Source organism: Boleophthalmus pectinirostris, unplaced genomic scaffold (assembly GCF_026225935.1).
Source record: "Boleophthalmus pectinirostris isolate CB_2022bp ecotype Guang Dong unplaced genomic scaffold, ASM2622593v1 HiC_scaffold_3, whole genome shotgun sequence".
Classification (NCBI taxonomy): domain Eukaryota; kingdom Metazoa; phylum Chordata; class Actinopteri; order Gobiiformes; family Gobiidae; genus Boleophthalmus; species Boleophthalmus pectinirostris.
The window spans coordinates 9916634-9935024 of record NW_026571299.1 but is presented as its reverse complement, the minus strand read 5'-3'; the positions used below and the strand labels follow the sequence as shown (position 1 = coordinate 9935024).

Here is an 18391-nt window from a genome sequence, read left to right as displayed (position 1 = left end):
ACTATTTTCTGATCTCTGTTATAATATCCTTGAGTTTTTTGAAGGTTTTAAGGTGATTTAGCTCTTCTCTCCAAACTGAAAACACTCTGTTCCACCTTGTGATGTCATGTGGTAAAACAGGAAGTGCTCCACTGTCAGTGTTGGGAAGGTGACTTTTAAAATGTATTCCCCTACAGATTACAGATTACACACACCAAAATGTAGTTTGTAACATTAATCCATTAAATTACTTAAAGTGAGTAACGTAATCTGAATACTTTGGATTACTTGATATTGCCGTGCTTTTTTAAACTACATGAAAGTAACAACAACATCCTGAAAATTCATGTTTGTTCTCTTCAAATTGTCTGTTGAGCCCAAGTCTCCATGAACAGATTTTTGTTTGTTGTAGAGAAACAAAGACGAGGAAATCTGAACATGAGAAGTTTTATCTGCTTAAAGACAATAAAAAGCCCAGTCTTTACTGAACCAAATTAAAAATATTATTGATAGAGAAATTATTTTTATATGAGATCACTGCTGCCTTAAAGTATGTCCAACTGTTAAATGTCATATTGTTTAGACCTGGTGTAGACCTGGTTTAGTCCTTTTTTAGTCCTGGTTTTAGTCCTGGTTCAGACTTGGTTTAGAGCTGGTTTAGACCTGGTTCAATCCTGGTTTTAGTCCTTGTTTTAGTCCTGATTTAGTCCTGGTTTAGACTTGGTTTAGTCCTGGTTTAGACTTGGTTTAGTCTTGGTTTAGACCTGGTTTTAGTCTTGGTTTAGACTTGGTTTAGACCTGGTTTATACCTGGTTTTAGTCCTGGTTTTAGACCTGGTTTAGACCTGGTTTTAGTCCTGGTTTTAGACTTGGTTTTAGTCCTGGTTTTAGACCTGGTTTAGTCCTTGGTTTAGTCCTGGTTTTAGTCCTGGTTTTAGTCCTGGTTTAGTTTTTAGACTTGGTTTAGCCTGGTTTTAGAGCCTGGTTTAGACCTGGTTTTAGAGTCCTGGTTTTAGACCTGGTTTTAGTCCTGGTTTATTCCTGGTCCTTGGTTTTAGTCTTGGTTTAGACTTGGTTTAGTAGTCCTGGTTTAGACCTGGTTTTAGTCTTGTTTTAGATTTGGTTTTAGTCCTGGTTTAGTCCTTGTTTTAGTCCTGGTTTAGACTTGTTTTAGTCCTGGTTTAGACCTGGTTTAGTTAGTCTTGGTTTAGACCTGGTTTAGTTTTTAGTCCTGGTTTAGTCCTGGTTTAGACTTGGTTTAGACCTGTTTTAGTCCTGGTTTTAGTCAGTTACTCAAACTTGTGCGAGTGAAACAAAACACAACTCCAGGTCTGTTTTCGATGTAACGAGTAGGAATTTTGTTTTGTTTTTTTTTTCACTTTTTTGGTGTAGTACAGAACATTTAATCGCGATTTCTCACTTGCTGCGATGTTTTTTTTTACAATTTTACTCAGATTCAAAACCATTACTGAGGCGCGCAAGCTGTTAAAGAAATATTTTCAGGCGACAAATGAAAGCTGCATCTGCCACGTTCTGTTTGTTACTGATGATGACTGCAGAGTAATAATCTCCAAACAAGATAAACCACAAGACTCTTCCCAGTTTGCTGCATTAATTTCAGAACTAGCCACCTGTTCTTGGGCCTGGTTAAAATTGAACCGTTAAAAAAATCTACAAAATGTCCAAAAATACAGAATATATACGATCAGTTTAGTCTAATATAGGTCAGTGGTACGTAAAAATACTGATACAAATGTTAAAAAGTTGCTCGAGTTAAATCCGTTGTATCATTTGTTCATTCGTTTTTCAAATAAAACAAAAATAAAAAATGAAAAAAAAACAACAACTATTTTCTTCATTATTTGTCTCCATATCCAAAATGAAAAAAACAGATAACGATTTGTTTTTTCAGTTTTCGATTTTGTGTTGACTGCGGTGTCGGATTTTTGCACTGCATACGGACGAAACCAGGACTGATCCAGGTCCGGGACCAGACCGGGACCAGAGCGGGACTGAGACCGAGACCAAACCGGGACCAAAGCGGGACTGAGACAGAGACCAGACCAGGACCAGACTGGGACTGGGACCAGAGCGGGACCAGACTGAGACCCGAGACCAGAGACCAGGGACCAGACTGGGACCAGAGGGGGACCAGACCGGGTCCAGACCGAGACCTGACCGGGACCAGACCAGGACCAGAGCGGGGACTGAGAGACTGAGACCAGACCAGGACCAGACTGGGACCAGACCGGGACCAGACCAGGACCAGAGCTGGACTGAGACCAAGACCATACCAGGACCAGACCAGGACCAGACCGGGACCAGACCGGGACCAGACCGAGACCAGACCGGGACCAGACAGGGACCAGGGACTGAGACCGGGACTGAGACCAAGACCAGACCGGGACCAGACCGGGACCAGAGCGCGGACTGAGACCGAGACCAGAGCGGGACTGAGACCAGAGCGGGACTGAGACCAGAGCGGGGACTGAGACCAGAGCGGGACTGAGACCGAGCCCAGACCAGGGACCAGACTGGGACCAGAGCGGGACTGAGACCGAGACCAGACCAGGACCAGACCCGGACTGAGACAGAGACCAGACCGGGACCAGACCCGGACTGAGACAGAGACCAGACCGGGACCAGACCGGAACCAGACCGCGACCAGAGCTGGACTGAGACCGAGACCAGAGCGGGACTGAGACCGAGACCAGACCGGGACCAGAGCGGGACTGAGACGGAGATCAGACCGGGACCAGACTGGGACTGAGACCGAGACCAGACTGGGACCGGACCAGGACCAGACTGAGACTGAGACCAGACCGGGACCGGACCGGGACCAGAGCGGAACTGAGACCGAGACCAGACCGGGACCAGAGTGCGACATGTCTGGTCTCAGTCTCGGTCTGGTCCTGGTCTCAGTTCTGATCTCAGTCTCGGTCTGGTCCCAGTCTGGTCCCGGTCTGGGAAAAGTAGTAAGTAAAAGTAAAAGTATCACATCTACGTAAAGATGCACTGTGTAACTTTTCGGTTGGGGGTCCGTCACCTTCTTGTTTCTATGGATACGTCACTGTCCTGCTGAGAATGTTCCACAGTGTGACTTTAAACAGCTCCACTTTACATTTATTCAATTACATGTGGTTTTACGGCTTAAAAATACCAAGAAAAACAGGAATTCTGACTGTGAGCGGGGTCGCCTCTCCACAGATCTGACCTGTAACTTGGTCTGGTTTTGCCTCCATGTAGATAGAAAGGTTTAATGCCACACTGTGAAACATTACAGACAAAACATGGGGTTTGATGGGGTTGGAGGCTGAAGAGTGCGTCCAATAGTGCGGAAAATACGGTAATTTATGTGTCTTGTATTGTCTGTTTTTATGCACATAGTTTATATTTTTATACGGACTGGTGTCTTTTTTTTATTAGACAACACATCTGGCTTGTCTAATTCGAATGTGATGTCCTTAATAAACATAAATTAAAAAAAAAAATCACCATGGAGATGTGCAGATGAAGCCCACTCACAGGAAGACTTGCATGTTTTTCAAGTGTTATTTCAATGGAAACACTAATACAATAAATTAGACAGTGTTGGGAAGGTGACTTTTAAAATGTAATCCCCTACAGATTACAGATTACATACTCCAAAATGTAGTTTGTAACATAATCCATTAAATTACTTAAAGTGAGAAATGTAATCTGAATACTTTGGATTACTTGATTTTCTGTAGAGAAGCAAAGACGAGGAAATCTTCACATAAGATGTTTTATCTGTTAAAAGAAAATGAAAAGCCCAGACTTTACTTAAACATATTAAAAATATTATTGATAGAAGAGGAAGAGACACGTCCATGCAGCATCGATTAGTCCTGTTAAATCCTGTTTTAGACCTGGTTTAGACCCAGTATTAGTCCTGGTTTAGACCTGGTTTAGACCTGGTTTTAGTCCTGGTTTAGTCCTGGTTTAGACCTGTTTTAGACGTGGTTTTAGTCCTGGTTTTAGTCCTGGTTTAGTCCTGGTTTAGACCCGGTATTAGTCCTGATTTAGACCTGGTTTAGACCTGGTTTAGACCTGGTTTTAGTCCTGGTTTAGACCTGGTTTAAGACCTGGTTTAGACCTCGTTTAAACCTGGTTTAGACCTGGTTTAAGACCTGGTTTAGACCTCGTTTAAACCTGGTTTTAGACCTGGTTTAGACCCGGTATTAGTCCTGGTTTAGACCTCGTTTAAACCTGGTTTAGACCTGGTTTAGACCTGGTTTTAGACCTGGTTTAGACCCTGGTTTTAGAGGTTTTAGTCCTGGTTTTGGAGACCTGGTTTAGACCTGGTTTAGACCTGGTTTTAGACCTGGTTTTAGACCTGGTTTAGACCCCCCCCCCCCCATGTAATCCATGTATTTCAACAAAGTAACTGTAATCCAATTACCACTCACTGAAACAGTAACTGTAACTGAATACACTTACTCATAATTTGTACTCTGATTACGTAACTCCGGTACATGTAATCTGTTACTCCCCAACACTGAAATTAGATATACGTTTAATGCCATGCTGTGGAACATTTGGGGTAAAGCAGGTTGTGGACCCTCCTCCTGAAAGTTTATATCGTGCAACTTTAGGTTTCTGTGTCAATGTGCCCAATAGTCTGGAAAATACAGTAATGCCACACTGTGAAACATTCTAGACAAAGCAATAACATCTCCAGTTTGACAGAAAAGAAAAGTTACGCAGAGCAGATACCTAAAAACTACAAAACTCGACTTAAGTAAAATGCTTTATTACTTGCGCTTCGTTATGTTCCACCGCTGATGTAGACGATAATGGGCGGCAAAGAAAAGTTATTGTCACCGTGTCAAAGAAAATTCATCTCAATTGTACTGAAATCACCGTTTTATTTAAATAACCGCAATTAGAAAAACTGCAAAGCTGCAATTACTCACAAGGAAGCCCTAATACAATGTCCTCGGCACAGAAATAATTAGCTCGATATCAAGGGCTCTTGCGTCGCCAAAGTACAGACAAATTGCAAATCTGTCTGAACATGTTATGGAATGTATGATTCTTGCAGTAGCCGCAAATAATTTAAGTCTCCTCTCAGATGTTTGTATTGAGTTTAAAGGTCTTAAATGACACAAAATGGACTCTTGTGTGGTTTAATCCCTGTTAAAATGTTGTTACGTGGACAAACACACGTGGATCAATAAAGTTTGTCTAAGTCTAAAATAAAAAGTCTAAAATATTAGGCCTTTAAAATGTGTATTATTAAGAAGCTCTGTTATTCTAAAATACTATCACAATTAGTATAAGTTAAAGAAAAACTGGTTAACAGCACTTGAGGCCAGAGGTAAACAAAAGGCTATTGTGAAAAGTAGCGTGTAATTAACATATCAATATTAATAAAAAGAATAACAGTATTTTTTCTCAAATGTTTATACTGTGTTTAAAGGTCCTGTATTACACAAAATTGATTCTTGTGAGGTTTAACCTTTTGTTTAAATCTTGTTACCTGGAGAAACATACCAACTTATCCTATCCATGTATGTTTTTGATGGGGAAACACCTATGGGTCCGGTCAAGTGGTAACGGAGGGAAACAGGGGCAGATTTTTTACATTCAAATGTCTCTTATTCAGAAACTAGAGGGACTATTGAAATAAGTAAAGTATCAGAATGTAGAAAAGAGTTACACTCCAACAGGGTCAAGTTAAACCTGTGATATTCTTTCAAGTTGTTGACAAAAAATTAAAAACTCATGTCGGTAACGGAGGGAATGAAATATGCAGCACTTTTTGGGCAATAAATACAAACAGTGATAACTCTTGGTTCTCACTTACATATCCTTAACAAACTGGTTTGAATATTTGCTTCATATAGTTTTCTACCATATGGTACAAGATTAGGTTGATTAGGTTTTACTTTTTGAGTAATGACATTTTTTATTAAGAAAGGTCATGGTAACGGAGGGAAAATTGTGCAAGCAAGTAGAAGGTGCATGATTTTGCATAATTTGTCAACTTTTTTCTTCCAAATACTTTAATATTACTTCAAAATGAAAGGAAACTATTTCTGTAAAATATGTCAGTCCTTCCAAGCAAATTTTATCATTTTAAATACACTTTTTTTTTTTTTTTTTTTCTGAAAAATCATGTACCTTCATCAACAGTTCAAAGATCGAATAACACAAGATATGATGAAATATATCCATTTATTTACATGATTTGCGGGTCTTTGAAATTTGGGAAATAATTTTTGTTCCATGTTTCATACATGATCTGTTTAAAACGTATGTAACTTTAGAAACAAAAATGGTACAGAAAAAAGGTAAACAGTTTCATAAACTAGAGTACATATGTATCTGTTGAATACATGTTTATATCAGATGCATTAACTTGAATTTTTGGCCTTGCTGTTTACTTCTGCTTGACCGGGCCCTTATAACATAGCTCAGAAAATAGCACAATATGGGCTCTTTAAAATGTGTATTATTAGGAAGGTGTATTATTCAAAAATACTATCACAATTAGTATAAGATAAGAAAATTTGGCAGCCCCCCAGTTTTAACAGCCCTTGAGACCAGCGGTAAACAAAAGGCTATTGTGAAAAGTAGCCCTTAATTAACATATCAATATCAATAAAAAGAATTACAGTATTTTTTTTTCCCCTTGTGGCTGCTGGTTCAAAATCAGAGTTGCCCACACGCTGTCAGCTGACTCCACCACCGCCGCCTCGTGCTCGTGGAGACAGTTGCCGGGGCGACGCTCGGGCTGACGTCATCCCCGCAGTGGTTGCCATGGCCCTGCTGACGTCAAAGCCCCTGGTAGGCGGCTCGGCAAACCCCGTGCCTCGGTTGCCTCGGATACGGGCGTAGGGGGGAGGGGCGGGGTTCGGGGACCCTCTAAAGCCCAGGCATTTCGTCCGGAGGCGGGTTTTCGCAACGCGCGTCCCTCCTTCAGCTGCTGGAAACGGTCTTGAGATAAAACACGCGCACAAACAAATAAGAAAACACTTAAAACTCTAATTGGAGACATTTGTGGGAGTTTAAATGGCTATTTCTTATGCCAAACACAATTTCCTTTAAATTAAGAGGCAGCCATAGCCTCCCATGATGTTAAAACAACAATAAATGTACACAATAAACTGAATTTTATTTATAGGCTACACAATATTGTTTCTTTCCGTGTTATTATGCAAACATTTCCCTATTTATGCCTGAAATTGCCTTTGAGGATTGCTAGCTGTTTGGCAAATCCCAAGTATATGACTGAAAGGTTTTTATTCTGCACTCTTCTCTATTTATGTAAATTTTCTGATGATTATTTATATTTTGATTTGTTTGTTTCGTGATTTTATTTTTATTTTATTATTCCTTCTGTAAAGCACTTTGAATGACTTTGTGTACAAATTGTTCTTTACAAATAAACTTGGCTTACCATAGGATCCTAGGCTTGATTTTTTATTTGTTGTTATGTTTTTATTGTATTGCCCACTGGCCCATATTATATATAAATAGGCTATCTCGTGCCTGTCATGTAATATGGCTTGAATATATTTAATCTAATACACAAAAGCACTCAAGGACACTTATGCAAAGGCAGGCCTAACAATAAAATGTGTGTCATGGGTTTTATTGTTATTATCAAGACTATTGTTCCTGGAAAACTGACCCATATTGAACCATTTAGTGAATCAAAACAAACACCCAAACACTGTCTACTTCCACTCAGACCTTTTCCAAACAACCCAGTTCACAACCTGCCTCGACAATACCCCCAATTTCTACCCGTAAACGACTTTGATAAGCACTATAATTGTAATTTAATGTCAAAATCTAAAGATACGGGCCCACATCAGAGTATCCATAGCAACGTCCTTTTTTTATTTATTTTTTTTATTGCAGACATATAACAACACGACAAAACAACCAATGTATATACAGTATAAGGCAGGCATGTCCAAACTATGGCCGTGGGCCAAATGCGGCCCACTGACAAATTTAGTTTGGCCCTCATGCTTCCAGGTGAATTGGCCCAAATTACTCTGCATTAATTAAAAAATAACTTTTTATGGTAAGTTTTTGAAAATCTACCTTAAAAAAGCTAGTATTGAATATTTTGTGTGTGGTTTTGAGGATCTTAGCGTGAATAAAGTCTCATGGTTCATTCTAACGTGTTAAACATGCACATATTTCAATTATTCACTGTATTGAGCTCCAGTCTACGGCCCTCGATCGGCCCTCTGCTTCATCTGTGTTTAGATATGTGACCCTTAATGAAAGAAGTTTGGACACCCCTGGTATAAGGTGTAAATTAGATTGTTGTCGCATCAATGCAAAGTCCAGTTCACAGTTATGGCAGGGGTGAGGTATGGAATATATACATTCATACACATAAACACACATAAACATGCTGCAATGGGGGTGGTTTGCAAATTAACATACAGGGGAGCAGAAGGAATGAAACCAAAACTAAACAACAGAATAACAAAACAGAATGTCATAAATTAAATAAAGCTATACTATTATTTTTTTTTTTTTTTTTTGATATTGTAAGTTTTAATTGCTTTTTTTTTGTTTTGGAAATATTGTTGGATTTCGTTATTATATTGATGAATATTTGGTTTATTTGGAGCCATGGCAACGTCCTCGGTGTAGCCACATCCACCCGGGCGAAATGCCTGGGCCGCAGCGAGTCCCGCGGGGGTTTCGGGAGGAAGCGGAAGTGTCCGAGGAGCAGCGGGCGGAGGAAGTGGTACAGCCCTTGAACACCCCGAGCCAGCCAGCGGAGCAGAGCGAGCAGCGGAGGACGACTGGATCAATCTCCCATCGTTCACAGCAGAGATCGCGAACGCTTCGACGCTCTAAAATGTAAGTGCGACCGCGGTTTCACTCGGGGAGATCGCCTTTTTTTCCGAGTTCCGAGATGCCGCGCTCGGATGGATAGATGGTTGGTTGGATGGGCGAGGCGTGGGGCTAACGGCGATGGCTCCGCGGCGGCCCCCAGTTCGCGTCCACTGCAGCAGCGGTCGGCTCGAATGGACGGCGGCGGAGGAGGAGGAGAAGGAGGAGGAGGTCGTGGTGCCCATCGTGGTTCACGGGGTTTGGGGTGGACGCACTGGGGGGAGGATTTAGGCCCGAGTCTGGTGCGGACCGAACCCGCGCGGGGTGGACCTACTTTTGCATCGGTCTTCACGGTTGTAATTCACACCTCGTTCATTTAAAAGGCCCGAACTAATCCGATGCCATGCGCGATGACAGGCGGTCCGCGTAAAAGAGGGCAGGGAGCAGTCAAGTTAGGCCATTTTGACAGCTTGGAATTCACGCTGCATTATTTTAACCCGAGTTATTTCACTAGTTTTGTCATTCGGGCTAAACGCACACGACAGATCCGATCTATACACAAAAACACGCTTTCTATTTGAGATCGGATTTTACGCAGAATTCACGCCATTATTGTAAAATCACACCCGTCTTGCCCAAACTGCAAATTTACGTAGATCCTTGGAAGAAAATGCTTACTAGTGAAAATCTATCAATATTTCTTTGTGTAATTCATGTTTTTTTTTTTTAACGATAAATTCTCTTTTGCTCTAAACATAACGGGCCCAGATACAAGTGCACTGCATTGTCTATGGACGCGCTGCTGCCCTACAGTCTAACGCAATTTGTCCATTTCTGTGCAATATCAGTAATTAACACGCTATCTGCAAATAATGACCGCTTTGTACGCATTAATAGTGGAAATATTCGCGTTGGTAATTTGTAGCGGTGGGATGATGTCGCTTGTCCTTAGCTGGGCTCTGTCATGGCGGAGATGGAAGCTAAAACAGACCCTCCCCATTTCCCGATCGCTTCCTTCCTTCCTTCGCGTCAAATGTCGTTTTCGGGCCCGCGCAATGTCATTTTTCCGACGATAAATCTCGCCCTACGATATTCAATCCAACGCGGCGTGCGGGTTTTTACCACCTTAATCAAATCTGGCGTGTGCGTTTTTGTCGAAGTGGGTCAGATCCCGTTTAGCATTAGCGGTTAGCATCGAAGTGAATCATATAAATCCAACGGGGCCGTGCTCGGTGCCGCCTCTCCCCGTCGAGATTTGACTCCCCGAAGAGAAACACTAACCACGTCCCGCGTTAAAAATACCACTCCCGTATCGTTAAAATGACCGTAAATGTTTTTTTAAAGGGCCGTAAAGGCAGGTGGTTTTACGGGGTTCAGCGCTCGGCGGGGAGGAGAGGAGGGGAGGAGGGAGGAGGGAGGCCCGGCTTCGGTTTTTGACAGCGGTCGTCGGGGCGGCTGGATGTAGCATTAGCATTTTAGCATTAGCATTTTAGCATTAGCAGCTAATAAACGTTAAAAAAAAAAAAAGCGCCGCGGGGTAATGATGAAAGGGGACGGGGGCGGACGGAGAAGGCTGTAATCTCGGGGCCGGGGGAAAGTGCACCTGTTCCCGCATAGCCCCAAGGCGACTTCAGGTGCATCCACTAAAATAAAAAAATAAAAAATGATAATTAAGCAGGAGCGGTTAACGCGACGTACCGTACGCGTTTAAAATGGTGTCTAGCTGTGTGGACTCATGTACAAACTGGGATTTCAATTCAAGTTTTTACATAAATTCCATAAAAACGCGATGTAATGCTAAGTCGACGTGTTTATTCGCTGTTTTGTGGGTCTTTTATCGCCTTTATACATATGTAAATGGGGATTGCGGATGCTAAATGCTACGTGAAAGCCTGGCTCAAAGCGGTTCAGGATGTTACCATGGCAGCGCAGCGTGAGCACTACAGTAGCGTCAATAATTTCCTAAAAGCTCATTCAACTTTTGGTTCTCCACGTACATGTCGTAGGCCTACGCTTTTTAGTGATGGTAATGCATGCATTCATCAACAATCATGTAGATTAGAGCCTATAGCGTGATTCGTAGGGTGACCAGACGTCCGCATTTACCCCGGGGCAGTCCCAGTTTTGAGCCCCGTGTCCCTTGTCCCAGCAGATTTATCCGAAACCATCGATTTGTCCCTGTTTTATACAAGAAACGCCCCTATTTTTGACCAATTTGATACCTGCCAACAGTAAAGAGAGGCATAAACTGTCATTTGTCTTTTGCAAAATACAGAAAAGCTGCTTAAAAACAACCAAAACGCCCAAAAAATCTCTACACTGACACATGTTAGGGTCAAGTGCAGAACTATTTTACTTAATTACACACTCGTTTCACCATTTTATCACCAATCACCACAAACTAGGGGTGTCCCAGTTTTTCATTTTGAAAATTTGGTCATCCTAGTAATTGGTTACTATAAGTTCAAATCATTAATTACATTTATAGCCTACTAACAATTGATCCTGTCTCTCTACAGATATCGATTGCCATTCGGGTAGGATACGAGCATCCATAAAACTTAAAGGGTCCATATTACGCTATATTCTGATTTATGTTATGTTTCTTCATCAAAAACATACTCATTTTGTTTCATTCACACATGTTCAACACAGAAATCCTTCATTTCACAACCGGAAAACACTCTGTTCTACTTTGTGATGTCATGTGGTTTTACAGGACGCACGCCGCTGTGTTTTTAAACTCGACTCATTTGGGTAATTTCAGCGCTGGGATTGCCAATCTCTACTGAACATGAGGTAAAAGGTAGCTGATTACTTGATAACTACTGCTTCATGACATCACAAGTTGGAACAGAGCATTTTGAGCTCTGGAAATTTAGACAGACTAACAATGCAGAATTACTCAAACACGTGTGAATGACACAAAACACAACTCCAGCTCTGTTTTTGATGAGGTAACATTATTCTAACGTAACTAAAACCTCACAAGAGACAGTTACATGTAATATAAGACCTTAATCGAGTTTGATAAGTCAGTGTTTATTTGCTGCTGCTCAGAGCTGCACAAAAACAGACACTTGCATAGAGATCGCACATAGGCTACACACCCATTTAATTGTCTTGGCTCCTAAGGTTGCACATGGTTGTTATTTGTCTCGTGCAAGCAGCTGTTAAACAGTAGAGCAAATAAAGTCCACAGTGATAATTGGTTCTGAGTCAATACAGTTTTAGCAAATTGAACCAAGCTGGACCTGTCACGGTAACGAATTTTGAGATACTATATATTGAAGAAAATATAGATTATAATATTAAAACTAATTTATGCCACTGACGTAATGACACTACTGCAGGGTCATCCTCAGAAACCATTCTAAATGTACTACATAGTTACAGAAACGCAAACTGCAATAAATAAATGACAGAGTGACTCACTTTAGTATTTAGTTTGCATCTATGACGAGCCATAGCAGTTATTTATTAAACCCTCCACAGCTCAAATTTGGTTATAGTGCAGAAAAACACTGAAAAAGTCCTTGCTAGTACAAAGAAAAAGTCCTAAGCCTAAATAGAGGAGTTACCTTTTAGTTATTGTTTAGTTCAGCTATGCCCATGCAAATAATGTGCATGCAAAAATAGTAGTAGTAGTAGTTCTGTTGAAATATTTATAGTTTAAAACAGAACGGCAAGTTATGTGGAAACCCTTTTTCCCAGTGCCTGGCATGTGATCCTTATTATTGATTATTTAATTAGTCATTGATTTTTATCTATAATCAGTTGCTCATGTTTAATCCAATTTAGTTGTGGCATATAAAAAAAAAAAAAAAAAAGAGTACACCGCTAGTGTTGTCAAAAGTACAGAAAACCATACTAGTCTGTGCTAAAATTAATATCGAAATCAGATATGATTTTGAGGAAGTATCAGTGCTGCCAGAAATCACATTAACGAGACAAAATTTGAGATTTCCTGAACAGATTATTTTGTGTTGAAAATTACATTATATTACTAAAAATACTAACTTTTTTTAAATCTTCAAGTATATCATAGTCTGTATCGAGTGAATTTTTTTAGTATCAAAAGTTAGTTTGAAATTTTAATATTGTGAAACTATTGCAGACTTACAACGGGTGAATTCAGTGAAAATCAGTTACGGTCAGAACTAATGTAAGATCAAAAAGAAAAAGGAAATGAATTACTGGAAAATTACATTACTAAAAATACTAGCATGTTCAGTTTTTATTGTGGTATCGTAAACGGTATTGAGTCATTTCTTTAGTATCGAAAAAGAGTTTGAAATTTTAGTATCGTGACACTAGAATATACAAAGGTGAATTCTCACTCTTATTAAATGTGAAAATCCATTACGATCAGATCTCATGTTAAGATAAAGAAAGTGCTTTTATTTTGTGCTGAAAACTACAATCCAAGTGCATTTTGGATTATTTTTACCAACCTGGTGTGGGGCTGGCACCTAAAACATTACAAAGAAATGTTGGAAAGGAAATTGTGTTTTATCTGTGTCCTGGAGGATATTAAAGATGATATCTGACATGACGATAGCTGTGATTCATCAGCTGTTTCTATGTACATTTGTTTGTCCCACTGTGGTCCTTCAAAACAGACGGAGAGCAACACGAAAGCCATTACTCAAATAGAACCTGGATCGACCAATAATCCCAGGCAATACTTGTGGAAGAAGATTGAGCCCAAAAGTGACAATATTACAACCTTCTCAAGCAAGAATCAAATCTGGATACATTTTGGTAACTCGTATGTCAAAATTATAAGTTTATACCTCAGCTTAGTATTAACAAATTTTTATTTTTATTTTTTTTATAATCCAGGATTTAGTATATCAACAAAAATGTTTGCTACAAAATGCAAATGGCTTAAAGTGGACCTATTACGCAAAATTGACTTCTCAAAGCTTTTAACCATGTTGTCGTTGTTTCCTGTCGCCATTTACTCACCCGGAGTTAGATTTGGAGTGATTTGCGTGCTGGTATTCGTCCACTGCTCTGTACTTTCTTCGTTTTCCAGTTTTATTTTCTTATTTCGGCAGATTCAAGTCGTAATTTTGGTACAAATGAAGAAAAATACAGCGCAGCTATCCATCGGAGGTGCCAACAGCTGCACAACTCTTTGTTTTGATGACGTTTTTCGGTGATGTCAGCTCCAATTGGACACAGCAGTTCTCACAGAAGTCAGCCTACATAAAAAAAAAAAAACATTTTAGATGAATATTGCGATTTAAAATTCCCAAATTATAACATAATGATCCATGGGTGTCATACATTATAACGATACTGCAACTATACAAGCACGGTGTCTTTAAAATGTGACTTCATGATTGATTTTCCAGCTCACATAAACATTTTTGCCGCTCACTGACCACAAAATTGGCTAAATCAGAATCCATATCCTGTGTTATATCTTAATTTCCGATAATATGGCAGTTCAAAATGCACCAAATTAGCCAATGCTTTCAGGCAGTTTTAACTAATTGCTTCGTTTACTGATAAATTATTTTCAGTTTGGGACGCGCTCCAAGTGAACAGAAGCTTGGAAGAGTCATACTCATTTGACAAAGTGATGCCACATTTTCAAAGTCTATTGATTCAAAACCAAGCAAAAGTACATTTAAAATTAGAAAAATCTGTTGAAATATTTGATGCAGAGTTAGACCATTTGGTGGGTGTAAAAAAACTACATCTACTTATACTTTTTCAGCTTTTTGTTTAACAACTATAGTGCTGATAGTACTGACGACGTGCAACCTCAAAATGGAAAATATGACACAGTGAATTAATAGTACACAGTTGTTCCTGTTTCGTTGTTAATAACGTCATGTACTCCTACTTCACAAAATTTTTTTGTTTAGCTTGGCAGTGTAATCCTGGCCTACACTGAGTGAGTGATACCAGATATTTTGGTCTCGATCAGATCCCAAGTAATGCTAAAATAGGGCTGCTTGATGATGGAAAAAAATCAGTATCACGATTATTTTGGGTCAATATTGAAATCACAATAATTCAAATGAATTGTGTAAGTAAGTCTTTATTTATATTGCGCTTTTCAGACATTTTTATCACAAAGATGTTTTACAGAGCATGGCAAAGGAAAAATTCAATTTGTCGACTGGACAAAAGTTTATTTGGTCGAATATGTTTTGCGTATGACGTATGAAGTGAAGAAGCAGCTTGGATGAGCTGTGAAATGTATTCAACCAAGTAAACTTTTGTCCAGTCGACAAATTTTCAGAATTAAATTTTTTTTTTTCTCCTTTGCCTATTCAAATGATTATTTTTTTGTTACACAATGCATTTATTCAGCATTTCTCTCTCTCTAAAAAAAAAAACAAACAACAAAAAAAAACATTGTTATTGATAATTTACGCAAAATTTTCAAATTGAAAATAAGTATAGGCTACAAATATGAACCATAGAGCAGTTTTGCATGTGAAATATACTTTGAACACATAAAAAATTGACATTGAAAAACATAAATGTATCCAAAATAACTATATATCCAGCTGTTCTACAATTTCTATATTTAAAAAGTAAAATAAATATTCTTTTATTTTTTGACATATATTGGCTCTCAGTATTTTTGTTTCCCACCATCTATTTTTTATAATTTTTTGAGAACTTTTGAGTATTGATATTTTAATTAATTTAGTTTTTTTTAATACCTTGTTTGTATCAGTATATTCAAATTTTCGTAGCCCTAGTTTAGTTTTACTTTACTCCGTGGTTCTGGTTTCGGCTATTTTAGATGGTTTTAGTCTGGTTTTAATCGCAAGTTTACATTTGGTCTCTTTTAGATCTTGTTCACGATCTGATTTAATCCTAGTTTTGTCTTTTTATTTATCTCTGGTTCCATCCTGTTTAGTCCTGGGTCAGTCCTTGATTATGTTTACCAGACCAATTTGAGAGACCAGCTTCGGTTCGGTTTACGGTGATGTTTCTGTTTCGATTGGCCCTTGTTTAGAAGAGGCTTAGGCCCTGTTTAGTCCTGGTTTAGTCCCTGTTTAACTCTTCGCATGCCATCTGCTTTAGCACGTTCAGTAACTATCTTTACCCCCCCTGCATTGTAACGTCTCGGAAAAGAAAGAACTGCGGGGAGGAGACGAATCCAGGGCCACGGTAGGGCTGCGGTATGTAGGCTAGCGTGTTCTGTAAGTGTGTCATCCCACTCGGCTCAGGCTGTTCGGGGTGAGGGGACAGGATAAAACTGGCTCCCCGATGGTGACTGTGGAGAACATGGCGATCACGAAGTGCGAGGAAAGGAATGACGATGAGTAGATAGTGCACATTAGCTTGAGAGAGATAAGAAGGACGACGCGAGACCATAAAAAGGTAGAATAAATAGTGTATGACGGCCGGAGTGTGGTTTCGTTAGAGTGAATGATTAGCGGTAGGAGAGGCTGCAAGTAGGTCTGTTATGGAAGACGATTTGTTCCTTCAGATTTTTAATTTTAATACCACTGAATTTCTTTTTCCGATTTTGATTTTTCTAACTCTGAAAGAACATGTCTGAATTATTTTTATTCTGAAATTCAAGCACAGTATATCGCTACTGAGATATAAACGATAAAACTGGAATGACTTTATACCAAATATACAGTAACAATAAAGCAGGATAATCCCAATAAACCACTTTCAATACAGAATTATTCAAAAGGCCTGAGCTGCTGAACAATACATGCCAGAATGAATCAATAAAGTCGCCGTAAAAGTTCGTTATTCAACCCTCTACAGCTTAAATCTTATTGTATTACAACAAAAATACCCCAAATCTCTCCACTTCTACGTAGAAAATTTGCACACAATAAAAATTAAGCCCCAAAATATGTTGTCTTCTTTCATATAGAGTTAAAATATTGTGACAGGCCAAAAAATTCATCCCTAGCACTGAGTTTGAAAAGTCTTTTAAGAAGCTTTAGATATATTTAAATGTTGTTCAAGTTTTATATTGGCAATACATTTATTTTTTGTGAGTTAAGTCAAATATCTCTAACGAACTGTGTGTAATCCTACATAAAGTTATAATCCTTACGTTATAGGTGTACACCAAGCCGTTCCCGTTGAGTGTTTTAAAATAGATGGCGTCTCTTTCCTGTTCTGTGGAGAATACCTCAGCAAATCCACCCAAAACCTGCTCAAATCCCACTAAGACCTGCTCAAACCCCAATCAAAACCAGTTCGGATCCTTCTTAAAACCAGTTCAAACACTACCCCTGTCTGTTCACTGTGCATCAAAGGAACCTTTACACTTTACACTTTACGTTACTGTGTGTTTCATTAAAAGGTAAAGACCAAAAAAGATGAGAAATTTTGGCGATGCTTCTCTACTAGGGTTGTCAAAAGTGTAGAAAATCTCATAGTAATTGACACTCAAACTAATATGGAAACTAGATACTCTTTTGAGCAGGTATCGACACTAAAAAGTCACCAGTCATCTTTTTTTGAAGAGCTTAAGAATGATTTCGAGCTGTATCAAAACAAGTTTAAGAGCACATAGACTAGTAGACGCCCATGGAACACTATGGAACCTACCTGGACCACTGAGGGATTACACAGATTTAACTCCACGTCGTAATATAAAAGAAAAACTTTTTTTTTTTTTTTCGGACTGTAAGGTGCACTTAAGGTCCTTTCATTTTCTCAAAAATTGACAGTGCGCCTTATAAACTGGTGCACCTTATGTATTAACTCTGGTTGTGTTTACTGACCTTGAACTGATTTTATGTGGTACACGGCGCTCAAAATCTGTCAAAATGTTTTAGTATGACTCGGAGCATAGTCAGGAGCGTCATATACTAATTGAGGGCGGAGTAGAGGGCGAAGTATCGTTCTGAGTCGACTCAACGCACACTGCCCTGTCGAAAGAATACATATTCCACTAAGTCGTGTCCTTTAGTCAAACAGAAGCTGAACCGCATCAGCGCACAAGGAGTGAGCTGTTTTTTCCGCACTTGTGGTCTTAAGTTTTGTTTGTGTAAAACATAAACAAATGTGCGCAAAGCTGCATTAGACACATTATTACTCAATGTATATTTGAGTCCTCCTCGTAAGAAATAAAAAAACAAACCCACATTCACATTCATAATACACATTCACCAAGACAGGGAGGCAACACCGAGCGAGTTACGCCACGATCTGCCGATGGATTGTGGACGCCTGGGCTAAGGGATCAGTCTCAAGTGTAGTCCGTTTGTTTTGCTTAATGCACCGTATAATCCAGCGCACCTTATGTTTGAAAATAGACGAGAGAATTTAACATTATTGATATTGCGCCTTAAAATCCGGTGTGCCTTTATAGTCCAAAAAATACGATATATGAGCACATAGACTAGTATACGCCCATGGACCTACCTGGACCACTGAGGGATTACACAGATATAACGCCACATGGTTATATAAAAGAAAGTACAATATTTTAATGTTGAAAATCGCATTCTATTGTCTAAAGAAATTTTCGGTCTAAATCTAAAGGATTTTCGGTAGTGAGGAGTGCAAAAATATTGAAATATCTATCTATCATATCATTTAATGTGATGATCGTGTCGATATCGTGG

The 18391-nt window shown here is 39.3% G+C and overlaps 1 protein-coding gene across 1 annotated transcript in view; it reads left to right on the top strand.

Annotated features, from left to right (window-relative positions):
• Positions 1–8677: 8677 nt before the first annotated feature.
• The window catches only part of ywhaba (tyrosine 3-monooxygenase/tryptophan 5-monooxygenase activation protein, beta polypeptide a), a 39570-nt gene continuing 29856 nt past the window's right edge, over positions 8678–18391 (top strand). Inside the window, exon 1 of the mRNA XM_020927412.2 lies at positions 8678–8837. The gene's annotated coding sequence lies outside the window, so the exon portion shown is untranslated. The remainder of the gene's footprint in view (positions 8838–18391) is intronic.